The sequence below is a fragment of the Phyllobates terribilis genome, unplaced genomic scaffold (assembly GCF_046119375.1).
Source record: "Phyllobates terribilis strain yellow unplaced genomic scaffold, ASM4611937v1 Scaffold_46__1_contigs__length_10046794, whole genome shotgun sequence".
Lineage (NCBI taxonomy): Eukaryota > Metazoa > Chordata > Amphibia > Anura > Dendrobatidae > Phyllobates > Phyllobates terribilis.
The window spans coordinates 5158246-5175681 of record NW_027362806.1 but is presented as its reverse complement, the minus strand read 5'-3'; the positions used below and the strand labels follow the sequence as shown (position 1 = coordinate 5175681).

The following is a 17436-nucleotide window of genomic DNA, read 5'->3' as shown; positions in this document are numbered from 1 at the left end:
TCTGCTGCTGCCCACAAAGATGATCGTTAACAGATTAAGAAACTAATGGACTCCATGGATGGATGACTTATCACTGGTATTGAAAAGAATGGTGGCTATATTGGTCACTGATAAATTTTTATTAAATGTCAGAAATGTATTTTTGGACATTGAGTTGTTTGGGTCTTATTCTCACTATAACAGATGAAAATAAACACAATGGAAAATTTACATTTTTCATATAGTTGCATAATAATACTGGACACAGAGATATTCTCCTAAGACAACACCTCACTTTTACTTTCTTAAATATTCAGGTTTCAGGTTTATTACCCTTTGGATTGACCGACAGCACTGGAGATATTAATAAAAGTAATCATCAAAAATACAGATTGCTTAATAATTGTGCACACAGTGTAGAATAGGCGGTGGAGTTAGAAGACCTCTTCTTTCTAGAACTTATCGTGGAGAAAACTGTTGTTTCTTTATATTGTTGAATTGACTGAATTATTTTATAACTTCCGTAATCCCAACTGACAGCATATAGCTATCTCTGTATGACCTGAAGATGTAAGAGGTGCTCTACCACATTATTGCTTTATACCGGCATCACAATGCTATTGATTTTTTTTATTACACAGAATTTTATATATTTTACACCAACTTATCTTCAATCCACTCAGATTCCCACAATATGAGATACTAGTAATTTATCTATATAATTTACCTAGAGAAAAATGGATAGAGACAGAAAGAAGATGGCAGAGAGGATATTACACCTCACCCTAGAGATCCTCTTCCGGCTTACTGGAGAGGTGAGAGATTCTGATGACGTCACATTACATCATTCTTATCTATGGGAATAACAGATGGACAGAACTGGAGAGGTGAGGACTCTGGAAATGTCTGGAGTGAGATTTATTAATGTGTCTCTCTATAACCAGGATTACACAGTAGTGAAGAAGACCTCTAGTGAGCGCTGTCAGGATCCTGTTTCTGAGGGATGGGGAAGACCCCTGAGCCCAATCACAGGACCTCCATCTCACCCCCTGATACATGAAGACATCAGTGACCAGAAGATCCTAGAACTCGCCTACAAAATGATTGAGCTGCTGACTGGAGAGGTGACACTGCTGGGAATGCTGGGACATTATACAGTAACGCTATGGAGGGATCGGGGGGATGACGGTATCATTGTATGTGTCAGGTTCCTATAAGGTGTCAGGATGTCGCCGTCTATTTCTCCATGGAGGAGTGGGAGTATTTAGAAGGACACAAAGATCTGTACAAGAACATCATGATGGAGGTTCCCCAACCCCTCACATCACCAGGTAATAGACAGGACTAAATACACACAGCCTATAATTATCTGTATGTAAAGAATGAATTCAGTCCCTGTATGTGTTTCCTCCAGATCTATCCAGTAAGAGGACAACACCAGAGAGATGTCCCCGTCGTCTTCTTCCACAGGACTGTAAACAAGAAGATCCCAATGTTCCTCAGGATCATCAGGTAGATGGAGAGAAGGTGCCATGAGATCTCCCCTATGATGCATAGATGTTTGTGAAGGTCTTGTGTTCAGTCTTGTTTTATCTACCAGTATTATATGTTTTATACTTGTGTACTGAGAACGGTGGAGATGGCAGGATTAGAGCTGATCATAGATGTGACTTCTCCATCTGTCTGTGACTTTTACAATATTTGTTTCAGAGTGAAGATTTGACCCATATTAATACTACAGAGACATATGTGAGGGGTGATGAGCGGTGTAAAGAGGATATTCCTACATATGACTACCCAGGTGAGTAGTAACCACTAAATGCAGAGAAGTCACAGATTCTTCTCAATCACCAGCTGTGGCTGCTTTATCGGTGGTGTAGACCGGTCGTGTCACAATTGTGTGATCACCATTTTACCTCTAGACCACAACATTTTCCTCCATCCAAAAATCTTTACATTACTTTGTTGTAAGGGATCCACAGCGGCGACATTGGGGAGATCACACAATATCCCACCGCTGCCGTCACTCTGTCAGGATTGTCAGGGATTGCACACACGACCCTGATAACCCACTACGTAGCTATCGAAAGTGAGCAGAAAGCTTATGGCGTACACACCTCCGGATTCCAATGCATGGAATATGTATAGATGCCCCAGTGCGGTCACTGCCAGCTTCACGATAGCCCACTTAATATTACTCACTGCCACCACTGACCAGATTTGAAATATAATACAGGCCTGATCAAACTCCTGCTTTCTGGTAGCGTGTATGGCTTCGGGGGAGGGAACGACAGGACAAAAGAAACAGGACTATTAACTTTTATATTTAATCCAAAAGGGAGGCAGTATTTATGAAAAATATACAAGAGGTTTTAAAAAAAAGAGACATTACAATACAGAATATACAGTTACACAAATAAAATAGGTTTAAAGAAGAACTAACTTGACAGATCGCAGAGACGATCCAGTCTAGCTGGAATGGAGGCGATCCAATTGATTTGATCGTTATCGAACGGGACCCCTTGCTTATAGAATCTATACCTCCCTGCAATGAATACTGATACATCTTCAGCTGGGTCGTTTATGCCGAAGGGGAAACCTGCCCACACACCTCCTGTGTTGACCTCATGAAAGCTGGAGCCCAGCCCACGTATTTTCATTAACATATCTGGCTTCTGCGATAACTTTTCGCTGGTTGATCGCAGAAGCCCGAAAGTGATACCATGTTTTCTATTATGAATTTACCTTTCTTTAGAGACCACACATGACATAGCTGCAATCTGTAATTTTGTACTTTTGCATTACTGCTCACCGGAGGGGCGTTCAGCTATGGAAAATTATGCATATTGTTCCTTGGATGACCCGGCCACTAAAAATATGGGCCCCATTATTATCAGAAGTATAGAACTTTAGATATTCCATATTTTGTGTCGGTGGCGGCCAGACTGCAGATTTCTGTTGAATTATTTTGAGCCCGGAACTACATCTTTCTCACCTCGGTGTATATTGGTCGCAGGCCTGTGCCACTAGAAAATACACTTGCATGTTAATTGGGTTAGTAGCTCCCTTTGTCCTAGCATTTGCTATTAGCCTCTTCTCAGGGTGTAAACTCTTGATCCCTTGACAAATACTATATGGGAGGAGGGAAAAGTGGCTGGGAGGAGAAGAGAGATTTTCAATATTTCTATGACATCTCCCCCTCTTTGAGGTAGCATAGGGGCTGATTTACAGATCGCCCCTTAAGCCTACCTCGAGGCCCACCCTTCCTGCTGATCCAAAAAGCAATGGACCCAACTCGCCCACCACTCTGACCGACTGGGGATCCAGCTTTCCAATCACCCTGACCGGTTCGGGGTACATTTTCCCCACCCCTCTGACATTCTATGGGTACCTTCTTCCCATGCCCCTGACAGACATTTATTTTACCTTGCCTGGTTGTGGGGCCTACCTTTCCACCCCTCATTGTTACCTTGGGAGCCTTGCTCACTATGGGTGAGCTACGACTGGTCATGTCACAGTCCGTTGTGACACCGGTTGGCGGCACGAGACCACTTTCCTATGATCCCCGTGTTTCTCCTCATCCTTTCTCATTACTTCTGGAGCCGTGCTAGTCATGGGGCAACTACCACCGACCATGTCACCATCTGGCGTGACACTGGTCACCTGCACAGGGCGACTTGCGTCCTGGTGTCCGTGCCTGCTCCCATTGCCGATAGCACTTATGCTGGCTTGTGTTAGGGGACCCTCAGCAGTATCACCCCACGGCATGATGTGGCTGAGTTCCCTTTTACCACAACACACATTTTCATTATGCATCACATTGACATTACTGACAGTGGCATTACATGACATATCAGATCTGGGAGGGCTGCTAGGAATGTATCGGGCAACCAACCGTCCCAGATCAGTTCCCAATAGCACGTTAGTAGGGAGATTCTTCGACACGCCCACTTCCCTTAACCTCCTCCCCGCACCCCAGTCCAGGAAAACTCGGGCCATCAGTATGGGACGGCGAACACCCCCAAACCCGGTGACAGTCAGGGTCTTCCCAGGAATGAGTTCATCTGGTAACACGAACTAAGTGCGGATGAGGGTCCGTTCTGCGCCAGTGTCCTTAAGTCTAACAGTAATGGTGTTGCCCACAGTAACCAGTTTTAAGTTCTCACGGGCCCTTCCAATCGCCCCACCCACAAAAAGAATGGCTGCAGTTGGTCCTGGGGCCTCAGGTGTGGGGTTCATCTTCTGCCTCTCCAAGCAGACAAGGCTAATGTGACCAATTTGGTTACAAGTATAACACTTATGGGAGTCAAATGCAGGGCGGGTGCTGGAAGATGAAGCAGGACCCACTGAGAACTGGTTGCCTGTTGGCTTATCCCCTGTCCCGCTGGTGGCTGACTTCCGCACCTCTGGTGTATGGTTGGCCTCATAGGCATCCGCGATCTGGGCTGCTTTGGCGGATCCTTTGGCTTCCGGTCAAGCACAAATTATCGCACTTCCACAGGGCAAAGATGAAGAAACTGGTCCTTCACCATCAGATCCATCAGGTCCTCGAAGGTGGTGACTGACAATCCTCGGACCCACTGCTCAAAGTTGGTCCTGAGCCCATCTGCTACATCACTGTAGCTATCATGTGGCCCACGTTGGAGGGCTCTGAACCTTTTCCGGTAAACATCCGAAGTCAGCTGGTACTTTTTTATCAAGGCCTGCTTGATGGCCTCAAAGTCTCCATCTTGGTCTCGAGGGAGAGAAGCAAACACCTCCAGAGCTTTTCCACTGAGCCCTGGAGTTAAATACCTGGCCGACTGGTCTTCAGGCAGCTGGTACAGCCTGCAGGCTTTTTCAAACCCTCGCAGAAATATGTCAGGAAAATTACAGGAAAATGCCCAGGACAGGGTTTAAAGCTGTTGGACTCACGGATCTGCAGGGTGGATGGCTCCATCTGAATCAGGGCTAGCTTCAGCTGGTACAGACTCTCCTCTTGGGCCTGTCGCTTGGCTCTCTCAGCCTGGACCTCTCGCTCAGCAGCCTCTCGGTCAGCTTGGGCCTGCTGCTCGGCTCTCTCGGCCTCTTGCTCAGCAGCCTCTCGGTCAGATTGGGCCTGTCGCTCAGCTCTCTCAGCCTCTTGGAATTTCATGATCAGCTGCAGTCATCAGTCACGATCGTCTGCTGCGATCTGCTCCAAGACCATCTGTAGGTGGGGTCCACACTACCCGGGCTGCGGGTATGGCTGGTAATCACAGGTGGGACCCCTGCAGCAGCGCTGGCCGCCCCATCATCAGGGCTCTGCTGTCGGACTGGCTCTGCGGCACCTTGCAACAGTTCAGCAATCAGTTGGGCCTTGGTTTTGCCCGTGGGGTCAATCTGTCTCCGCTCACAGAGGGCAGTGATAGTGTTCTTTGACTGCTGGTGATACCAGGGCTCTCCACGCTTAGCCATTATTGGCAAACAAAAGATAGAACAGAAAAACTAGAGAAGGGGAGGGGATGCAACTGGTACACTTATAGTAATGTCTCAGATAAAAAAATATTAAAAACTGAGTCTGATTTCTTAAAACTTTGCACAGAGTTCTCGCAAGAACCGTGCAAGTTTTCAGTAACAGGAATGATTGCGCAGTCCAGCCACTGATGTTCTGTAATATCCCACCGCTTGCCACCAATTTGTCAGGGATCCACAGCGACGACACCTGGGCGATCACACAATATCCCACCACTGCTGTCACTCTGTCAGGATTGTCAGGTATTCGTGCACACACGACCCTGATAACCCACTACGTAGCTATCGGCAAGCGAGCAGAAAGAGTTTGGCGTACACACCCCTGGATACCAATGCATGGAATGTGTGTATACGCCCCAGTACGGTCGCTGCCAGCTTCACGATAGCCCACTTAATATTACTCGCTGCCACCACCTACCAGATTTGAAATATAATACAGGCTGATCGGATGCCTGCTTTCTGTTAGCATATATTTGGGGGAGGGAACGATTACAGGACAAAAGAAACAGGACTATTAAATTTTATATTTAATCCAAAAGGGAGGCAGTGTTTATGAAAATATACAAAGGGTTTTACAAAAGAAGACCTTACAATACACAATATACAGTTACACAAATAAAATAGGATTAGGCTATGTGCACACGATGCGGTTTTAATACGTTTCTCTTCAAGAAAGCTTACAGCCTGCAATGACCACACTGCCTCCTCAACAACGCCGAAGCTACTACTACTGCAACCCCCCAACCTACTGTCTCCTCTCCATTCCCGTAGAATGTAAGCCCGCAAGGGCAGGGCCCTCTTCCCTCCGTACCAGTCTATCATTGTTAGTTTGTTTACTGTAGTGATATTCTTATTTTATATGTAACCCCTTATGTACAGCGCCATGGAATCAATGGCGCTATATTAATTATTAATAATAATGATAATAATAATAAAACCGCCACAGAAACGCATTAAAACCGCTTGTTAATAGGTCTGCCATGTATAGCAAGGGTAATCCGCATGTGCTGTGCCCATGATGCGGAAATTTCCACTTTTTGGTTTATCATTGCGGCAAAAACAGCAGCAGAACCATTTCTAGTGCAATTCCGCACCGAATTCGCGCCCATTGACTTGCATTAAATCGCAGCAAATCCGCATGTATAATATCTATACATGCGGATTTGCTGCATTTCAGTCACAGTCAATAGGCGCAAATCCACGGCGGAATCGCGCTGCGGGTGGAACCCGGGTCGGGTAAGGAGATTGCTACTCCTCTCATCCGACTGCTGCTCTGGCTGATAACAGCGAGAGCAGCGTGGATGGAAAGAGCAGCAGTCTGTTCTTCCCAGCCCGCAGTAGTAAAAAAATAAATAAAGTAAAAATAAAAAAATAAACATTTACACTCACTGTCCAGCGGCCCCCAGTGTCCTCCTGGTTCCCGGCGGTGATGCTATCTGTCCGGCGGCCAGCGATACACTGCAGGGTGCAGGCTCGCGCACTGCAGTGTACTGCCAGGACCTGCGCTGACGTCATCGATCACCTGATGGTCGCATGACCATCAGGTGATCGCTGACATCACCAATCAGCTGATGGTCGCATGACCATCAGGTGATCGTCGCATGACCATCAGGTGATCAGTGCTGGCAGCAATCAGTTGATGGTCACTTGACCATCAGCTGATTGCTGACGCCGGTAATCAGCGGATCGGTTTTGTGACCGATCAGCTGATGCTCACCCTGGGATCATTGGCAAGAATGTTCCCACGGTGGTTAGCTCACCAGGGCTCTTCAGCTGATGAACCCCAGTGACCTCCTGCAGCCTGTATACTGACAGGGGGTGATTTTACACCCCTGTTAGTATATAGTGCTATATTCTACAGCTGTGACATCAGTGATTTATGATGTCACAGCTGTAGAAGTGACCCGGAACGTCGTGGGACACTCGACGGTAATCGTGGACTGCGTCACTGACGGTGAACAGGTGAGGGATACTGTTGTTTGGTATTTTAAGTTTTTTTCAGGAGATCGAGGGCTTCACGGAGGCGTGGAATAAAAAAAATTGAAGAACCGTGTGTGTTTGATTTCATTAAAATACTTTATTATGGCCATGTTTTTATTGAAAAAGCGCCGACCACATTACTACGCGGTTAGTAATGGGGGCGTCTTATAGACGCCCTCCATTACTAGCCTGGGCTTCACGTCAGCTGCCAATACAAGGCTGACGTGAACTCCAACCCCATTACCCCACTGCCACCGCTTCAAGGCAGTGGGAAGAGCGAGGCTAAGCGTCAGATTTGGGGTCGGCTTTCCCTCTGCTGGTTATAAAAATGACACAGGAGCCTACGCCATTTTTTTTTTTAAATTGTAGGCTCTGTTCCCATAATTCAGATGTAGCACCCCTTTGGACGCAAATTTTTGCTGCGTCCAAAACACTGCATTCTATTGTACGCAGTATGTTCACTGAACCATGCGGATTTACCGCATTCAATACATTCTAGTGGTCAAATTTCTGTTGTGGAGACTAGCAACTCCACAAGAGAATTTGACATGCTGCGGTCCTGAAAGATGCGCTGCATGTCAGTGTCCACGGGTGATTCGCAGCCTCTGATGCACGCATAGTGGACATGGGATTTCTAGAGATCCCATCCACTATGCTGTAACATCTGGACGCTGTGGGTTTGATGCTGTATAAACTCGCAGCGTCAAACCTGCAACGGCTCCTGATCATGGCCACATACCTAAACTCACCCGCAGCATATGAATTTCTGTAGCGGACACGCTAGTCTCCGCAGCAGATTTTGACCGATTGAAGTGTGATTATATGCGGTGGATTCACATATACCGACAACGAAAGTGCGGCATTAGAACATCGCGTTTTGGACGCAACATAAATATGTTATGTCCAAAGCGCTGCTGAGTGCTGATCAGGGGGTAGTAGTGGCTAACTAACCAGCTGTGAGATGTTATTTAATGGCCAAGGACCATGTTTGCCTAATGGCACTTTCCCAGGCTAAAATTAACAGCTCACAGCAGTTGCATAAATTACATGAATAGAAATGCTAGTGAAGATTGGATGAATGGGACTAGCTGACACCCAGCACTTTGTTTGGTGATGTCAAGGTGTAAATCATACCTTTTCATGACCAAACTATGACCAAACTTTAATAAGTAAAGAGACACACAGACACAGTGTAAACACGTTATTTCAAATATACTAACCCCAGTTCTTATGGTAATCCAAGGGCTTAAGCAATGTACCACCAAATAACTTTATTTAGTTCCATACATTTATTGATGTACAAAAACGCTTCAAAAAACGCATGTAAAACCTCATGTAAAAACGCGTCAAAAACACATGTCAATCTGCATGTGTTTTTTTTCTGCCAGGGAGAGGCAAAAACGCTCAGGAAATTGCTGCTTCAAATCCTGAACGTGTGCACATACCCTTAAATAAGAAATTACTCAACAGATTGCAGAGATGATCCAGTCTAGCTGGAAGGGAGGCGATCCAATTGATTTGACCGTTGTCGAACGGGATCGCTTGCTTATTGAATCTATACCCCCCGGTAATGAATACTGATCCATCTTCAGATGGGTCTTTTATGCTGAAGGGGGAACCTGCCCACACACCTCCTGTGCTGACCACACGTGGGCTGGGCTCCAGCTTTCATATTTTCATTAACATATCTGGCTTCTGTGATAACTTCACACTGGTTGATCACAGAAGCCCGAAAGTGATACCATATTTTCCATTATGAATTTACCTTTCTTTAGAGACCACACATGACATAGCTGCGGTCTGTTATTTTGTACTTTTGTATTACCGCTCACTGGAGGTGCGTACAGCTATGGAAAATTAAGTATATTGATCCTTGGCTGACCCTGCCACTAAAAATATGGGCCCCATTATTATTGGTAGTATAGAACTTTAGATATTCCATATTTTGTGTCGGTACCGGCCAGACTGCAGATTTCTGTTGAATTCTTTTAAGGCATGAACTACATCTTTCTCACCTAGGTGTATATTGGTCGCAGGCCTGTGCCACTAGAAAATACACTCGCATGTTAATTGGGTTAGTAGCTCCCTTTGTCCTAGCATTTGAATATTAGCCTCTTCTCAGAGTGTAAGCTCTTGATCGCTTGACAAATACTATAGGAGAGGAGGGAAGAGTGGCTTGGAGGAGAAGAGAGATTTTCAATATTTCTTTAATATGTGTAATTGTGAAAGTCCTTTTCTGTAGAACTTACAAACTGGAGAATCCACCTACCCCCTGGGATTAGAAGACGCTGTCCTTTACCTGCCCAGCTTGGTAGACTATAAAGCCAAATGACAGCGTACGTAGAATGTGCATTCAAGTGAGAAAATCACTTGAAGAGAAAGCGGAGGATAATGATGCTGTTGGCTTCCTAGAACCCTGATATTGGATGAATCTACCTTCCCTCCCTTCTGTGCTGCTGAATGTGCTCGTATGGTCCCTACAAGACCAGGTCCAGTCTTTCTGGCCAAACTTCACTTTTATGATCAACAGCATTAAATGTACAGTGAGGGCCAAGTGTGAATTTCTGTATAATAACAACAGAGTTTCCCTTCATCTTGACCTTTCAATTTCTTTTCAAACCAACTAACTTCAAACAGGATTGTGATAAACTAAAGAGAAAACATTACACTTGTGCCATGATATGTCTCTAAGCTGTGCTTGTTTCATAACTGTAATATACATCTATTCACGCCTGCAGGAGATGTGGTGGCTCGAGCCCTGGTTTCATGGATTCACTCCACATCATAAATTCCATTATGTTTTCAATCCTAAGGAATTCAGATTCCTGCACAATCTCTCCTGAAATGGGGGCACTAATACTTTCTCTACTCTCCTGGTCAGGACTCATAGTAGCTCCAATGGTCCACCATAAGAATGCAACTCCGGTTTAGTGTTGGAGCTTTCCCTTATATATACGTTGTTGTTGGGGATGTAGCATATCTTTTATTCCATCTTTTTATACAGGTTCATTTTGTAGGATAGCTTTATTGTGGTTGGATTAGCCTGACTCACTTATTTGTCTCTGTAACTCCATGGTAGTCTTTACAAGAAGGTCTCCATTACATCTTCCCAAAGCCTGAGGTCTAAATTTAAGACACCTCAGCTCCGCACTATTATAAAAAAGTTCTCTTTCAATGTCTAATATTTCTTTTTGAAACTCATCTGACAGAAAATATTGGCCCTTATCATAGTTTAGATTTCGAAAAGTTACCGAGCCCCAGACTCTAATTACCCAGAGAGGTTTCACCACTAGTTACTCATTTTTTAGACAGTTGAGTCATTTCAGTAGATGTGTTATTGTCTATACTCACAGTTGTGACTACAGTAGTTAGTTCACAAAATACTCTGATGTAACCCCTTCCCGCAGGCAGTTTTGTGTTTGTTATCCGGCTCCATTGTATTTTTTAAATCTGACGTGTGTCACTTTATGTGGTGATAATTCTGGAATTCTTCACAAAGGATAATAGGAGACAATTGGACCTTACAAATTATTTTCCAACTTCTCTTGAATCCGACAATACCCTATATACGGTTGTACACTACTGTCTGGGCACATGGCAGGTTAAGAAGGACGAACCACAACTTACACAGTTTTAGGTGCTCCGTAAAAACACACCTGCTTAGGGCGGCCTATCACATTCCCTAATCGAAGTCCTTTTATCTTCTTATAGCCCATCAGTTATTTCTCCAAACATAACTCTCCACCGAACCCAAAAGCACTACAGATACTGGCTGGTGATGAGATCATGCAGCCTTTATCTATCCCTCATCCCCTCAAGATTGCTGGACCATCCTTGTAAATAAGCCCCTGTACATTGTGTCACTCCCACCTCATTGTAGATTGTAAGCTCTTAGGAGCAGGGTCGTCATTATTTTTGCTGTAATTATTGTATTATCTTTAGCTATGTTACTTATGACTGTTGAATATGAACCTCTGGATTGTAAAGCGCTGCGGAATATGTTGGCGCTAGATAAATAAAGATTATTATTATTATTAAGGGAAGGAGCGCCATTTAGCTATTTGAATGCAGATCTTGCTGGAATATATTGCAGACACAATGTATTGGGGGCACTGTTCATGGTCACCTGGCAGCTCAAAAGATGGCCACCACAAACAGGCTTGGTGCTATATACTCCAGATCCCTTGGATTGCCTTGCTTATCACCCTTTAACCCCAAGAAGAATAGTCAGGTAGCCGGGTCAGAACCAGGAGGGCAGAGAAAATACAAAATCAGAAGACACAAGAGTAGTCAGTAAACGGGCCAAGGTCACAACAGGAACCAAATACACAAGCCGGAAGCTGAGCACAGAGGACTGAACCGGAGGAGAACAAGGCTGGATCTGGCAGCTTCCGGCAATATGCTTCCAGCTTTAGTAGGGTGCGGTGCTTTCCAATTGGCTGAAGCAGGGAGCAGATTACTCCAGCTGGACAGCACACACACCCATACTGCCAGACTGGATGGTACTACAGATCTCAGGAACCCTAATCTTAGTGGCTGGACAGAGCCTGTGCCACCCACAGATCCTGGTCCCGACGTCTCCTCCATCACCAGCGCCGCCTGAGGAATGAATAAGGCGGCTCCTGGTGGGAGAAGCCGACGTTGCAGAAGCAGATAGATCCCAGAGGAGATGGGACACACCAACTGCATAAGCCCTGATATGACAAAATGGCAGAAAACCAGAGCAATAGAAATCACCATAAAGTGACTCCATTTTCGAAATTATAACCCTCAGTGAATTAATCTATAGGAGTAGTGACTATTTTGACTCCACAGCCACTTTCTGGACATTAGCTCGCAGTCGATGTTGGAGAGTAAAAATTGCACATTGGCCATTTTATTACCCAACACATAGTGCCCAGATTGTGCTCCAGGAGACACACACCGTAAATGAAGAGGGTTCTTCTCACTATAGTAATGCCAAATACATGGATGATAAATGTGGTTTGGACGCACTGCAAGGCTCAGAAGAGAGGGGGAGATCTGACTTTGGGAGAGTGGATATTGCTGGACTGGTTTATGGAAGTCATGTTTCTTTTCTCTGAGCCACGAATAATGTGGAAACCTCTGTTTTTCCATAGACAGATGATGGACCTGAGTGGGATTTGTTTTTTGCCGATTGAGTAGAAGTTTTTATTGGTGTTATTTTCATCTACATAACATTGTTTGGTGGCTTCTTATTCCATATCTTTGAGGCAGAATGAACAAAGAGTTGGACACCGCGCTCCACTGGTTCATCCTATGAGGTTTTCTATTAAACTGTGAACTGTCATTCTGTCAATAACTTGCCATTTCTACAGACATCTTAAGTACAATTAACATAAGAATCCGTAGAAAAATAAATAAAGATTGCATACCTCTTCTAAATCAATCTAAATAAACACTTCCTTGGGCTACATGCTAGTCCAGGAAAATGAAGAGATACCTCAAGCTTAAAAATCAGTTTTATTAGACACAAATCTAAAAAATAGAAGAATATTTAAAATATTTGAAATGTTCCTCTATTTTTTAGATTTGTGTCTAATATGTAGCCCAGGAATGTGTGTGTTTAGACATTTTAAGTAGAAATGTTCAAAAATGTAAATTTCAAGGATATTTTATTCAAAATTAATAATTGTTTTTTTTCCTTGGCAGATGACTGTACCAGGAGATCAGAGGGACAGGAGATTTTTAAATCAGACAATCTTAAGATCCCTCAGGATACAATTGAAGTGAATGCCATTACTCCAGATCTACCATCATCCCTTCACAGCAAAGATCAATCATCTGATCCTACGAAACAGGTCCTGTCTTCTGATTCATTACCGACCACTAAGGAAAATCAAAATAAAAAAATAAGCATTACAAAACGAACTGCTGCTAAAGCACAGAAGACATTTTCAGGTTCAGAATATGGAAATAGTTTTACCCTCGAAAAGTCTATAAGTCAAAAAATACACACAGTGGACAATAGATTTTCTTGTTACAAATGTGGGAGATGTTTTAACCAGAAATCAGATTTTGATATACACCAGAGAACTCACACAGGGGAGAAGCCTTTTTCATGTACAGAATGTGGGAAATGTTTTAAACGGAAATCACATCTTATCCTACACCAGAGAACTCACACAGGGGAGAAGCCTTTTTCCTGTTCAGAATGTGGGAATTGTTTTAAACAGAAATCACATCTTATCCTACACCAGAGAACTCACACAGGGGAGAAGCCTTTTTCCTGTTCAGAATGTGGGAAATGTTTTAACCAAAATTGGATCCTTGTTAATCACCAGAGAACTCACACAGGGGAGAAGCCTTTTTCATGTTCAGAATGTGGGAAATGTTTTAATCAGAGATCAGATTTGATTAAACACCAGAGAATTCACACAGGGGAGAAGCCTTTTTCATGTTCAGAATGTGGGAAATGTTTTAACCAGAAACCAGCTTTGGTTAAGCACCAGAGAACCCACACAGGGGAGAAGCCTTTTTCATGTTCAGAATGTGGGAAATGTTTTAATCAGAGATCAGACTTGATTAATCACCAGAGAATTCACACAGGGGAGAAGCCTTTTTCATGTTCAGAATGTGGGAAAGGTTTTTTACAGCAATCAAATCTTATCAACCATCACAGAACTCACACAGGGGAGAAGCCTTTTTCATGCTCAGAATGTGGGAAATGTTTTAATCAGAGATCAGATTTGATTAAGCACCAGAGAATTCACACAGGGGAGAAGCCTTTTTCATGTTCAGAATGTGGGAAATGTTTTAACCAGAAACCAGCTTTGGTTAAGCACCAGAGAACCCACACTGGGGAGAAGCCTTTTTCATGTTCAGAATGTGGGAAATGTTTTAATCAGAGATCAGACTTGATTAATCACCAGAGAATTCACACAGGGGAGAAGCCTTTTTCATGTTCAGAATGTGGGAAATGTTTTAACCGGAAATCAGCTTTGGTTAAGCACCAGAGAACCCACACAGGGGAGAATCCTTTTTCCTGTTCAGAATGTGGGAAATGTTTCAACCGGAAAGTACATCTTATCCTACACCAGAGAACTCACACAGGGGAGAAGCCTTTTTCATGTTCAGAATGTGGGAAACATTTTAAGTGTAAATCAGTTTTGGTTAAGCACCAGAGAATTCACACAGGGGTGAAGCCTTTTTCATGTTCAGAATGTGGGAAATGTTTTAACCAGAAATCAGCTTTGGTTAAGCACCAGAGAACTCACACAGGGGAGAAGCCTTTTTCATGTTCAGAATGTGGGAAATGTTTTAACCAGAAATCAGCTTTGGTTAAGCACCAGAGAACCCACACAGGGTAGAAGCCTTTTTCATGTTCAGAATGTGGGAAAGGTTTTTTACAGCAATCAAATCTTATCAACCATCACAGAACTCACACAGGGGAGAAGCCTTTTTCATGCTCAGAATGTGGGAAATGTTTTAATCAGAGATCAGATTTGATTAAGCACCAGAGAATTCACACAGGGGAGAAGCCTTTTTCATGTTCAGAATGTGGGAAATGTTTTAACCAGAAACCAGCTTTGGTTAAGCACCAGAGAACCCACACTGGGGAGAAGCCTTTTTCATGTTCAGAATGTGGGAAATGTTTTAATCAGAGATCAGACTTGATTAATCACCAGAGAATTCACACAGGGGAGAAGCCTTTTTCATGTTCAGAATGTGGGAAATGTTTTAACCGGAAATCAGCTTTGATTAAGCACCAGAGAACCCACACAGGGGAGAAGCCTTTTTCCTGTTCAGAATGTGGGAAATGTTTCAACCGGAAAGTACATCTTATCCTACACCAGAGAACTCACACAGGGGAGAAGCCTTTTTCATGTTCAGAATGTGGGAAACATTTTAAGGGTAAATCAGTTTTGGTTAAGCACCAGAGAACTCACACAGGGGAGAAGCCTTTTTCATGTTCATAATGTGGGAAAGGTTTTTTTACAGCAATCAAATCTTATCAACCATCACAGAACTCACAAAGGTGAGAAGACTTTTTATGTTCAAAATGTGAGAAATGTTTTACAAAGAAATCAGATTTGGTTAAGCACCAGAGAACCCACACAGGGTAGAATCCATTTTCCTATTGTTTTTTTTAATCCAATAAATTGAAGATTTTTTTCATTCGTTTTTTTTTTTTTTTACAAATCAAGAAACCAAATACGCAAAGGGTCTGAATACTTATGACCATGTGATATTTCAGTTTTTTTCTTTTTTAATAAATTTGCAAAAATTTCCACATTTCTGGGTTTTTTTTTCATTCAAGATGGGGTGCAGAGTGTACTTTAATGAGAAAAAAATGAACTTTTTAGAATTTACCAAATGGCTGAAATGACACAAAGAGTGAAAAATTTAAAGGGGTCTGAATACTTTCCGTGCCCACTGTATATGACGACTAAGTACTTGTTGCTGGAGGAGTAGGACATGATTTCCAGAACAAAATTGGTTTGGATGGTAAGGGATGGACATGAAGACAACTTCCAAAAAAGAACATTTGAGCTGCATTTACGTTGGGTTGCTGTCATCCATTGGGATTACAAAAGGAAATCCAGCCCTTGTTCAATTTTAGAAGAGTCAGCCTGTCTGCATTTTCCATTGACAGGCCTATGCGCCTATCCGTTATGATTTCAGAGGCCGAACTAAAAACTCGCTCAGACAATACACTTGCGACAGGTCATGGCAGCAACTCCAAGGCGTACAAGGAGAGGTCGGGCCAAGTGTGCAGCTTGGACAACCAATAGTTAAACGGCACTGCAGAATCAGGAGGGATGCTGGTATGGTCACGTAAGTACTTCTTCGCCATCTTGGTTGACTTCTCCCTCCTTGTCATAGTTATACCCACAGATAGCCCTTGCTGATGTGATGGTTTCATGAAAATGGCCCAGTTGGTGGACCCCTCCCCCCACCCCGAGTTGCACCTGGTGTGCGTGTCCCTCCCCTGTAATCCTTGTGGGTGAAAAGAGCCAGTACCTCTGCCAGCAGCGTTGTCTGAGGGTAATCTCTTCAGCAACTCTTCAACAATGTCCCTCTGTCATGCATGCACTGAAAATGTCACGTCTGCCTCCGTCATGAGAGAAGGAAATTTCTCCTTGTACAGTGGGTCAAGAAAGTTACACAGCCAGTATTTAATGGTGGACAAAGGGTCCACCACGCAAGGGTCTTGGGAAAGGCATCTGGACATGAACTGTGCCATGTGTGGCAGACTACAACGAGTCAAACGTTCAGTGTCCCCACGAGGACGAAGATTAACCATCCTCTTCTCCTCACATGGCATCACCTCCTCCTCTTCCTCCTCCTCTTCCTCCTCCTCTTCAGGCCATTCATGCTGGACAGGCGTTAAGCTGGGATTGGGAGTCCCCTCTGTAGCGCAGACCAAAAACTCCTGATCCTCCTCCTGTTCCTTGTCATCACCCAATGTGGCCTGAGAATATTGTCTGAGGCTGGGCTGTGTGGTATCAGCCACTGTAAAATCTTGCTACATAGCCACCTGCTTGGCATTCAAGGCTTCCTCTTTGAGATTCTGCAGCAAACGTTTTAATAGACAGAGCAGCAGGATGGTTACACTGATAATAGCATCATTAGCGCTCACTATCTTGGTGCAGTATTCAGTTTTGAAGAACCTCACATATGTCAGCGATCCACACGCACTCGGCAGTTGTTATGTGTGGGGCTGAGTATTACTCTGACGGACATTGAGAAGTTGGAATTCAGCCACTGCCCTCTGCTGCTCAAGTCTTGCCAACATAGGAAAGGTCGAATTACAGCGTGTGGGCAAGTCACAAATCAGTCGGTGACGAGGCAAATTAAAGCGCTGCAGCAGCACAGCCGGACCGGCGAAAGCCTGAGATGACTTTTGGAAATGGGCACTGACACGGCGTACCTTGGCAAATAGATCCAGCAAGTCAGGGTATTATTTTAAAAACCGCTGTACAACCAAGTTCAGCACGTTGGCCATGCATGGAACATGTA

At 44.0% G+C, this 17436-nt stretch overlaps 1 pseudogene; it reads left to right on the top strand.

Annotated features, from left to right (window-relative positions):
- The first annotated feature begins 598 nt into the window (after window positions 1-598).
- LOC141191505 (uncharacterized) lies at window positions 599-15392 on the top strand (annotated as a pseudogene).
- The last annotated feature ends 2044 nt before the right edge of the window (window positions 15393-17436 follow it).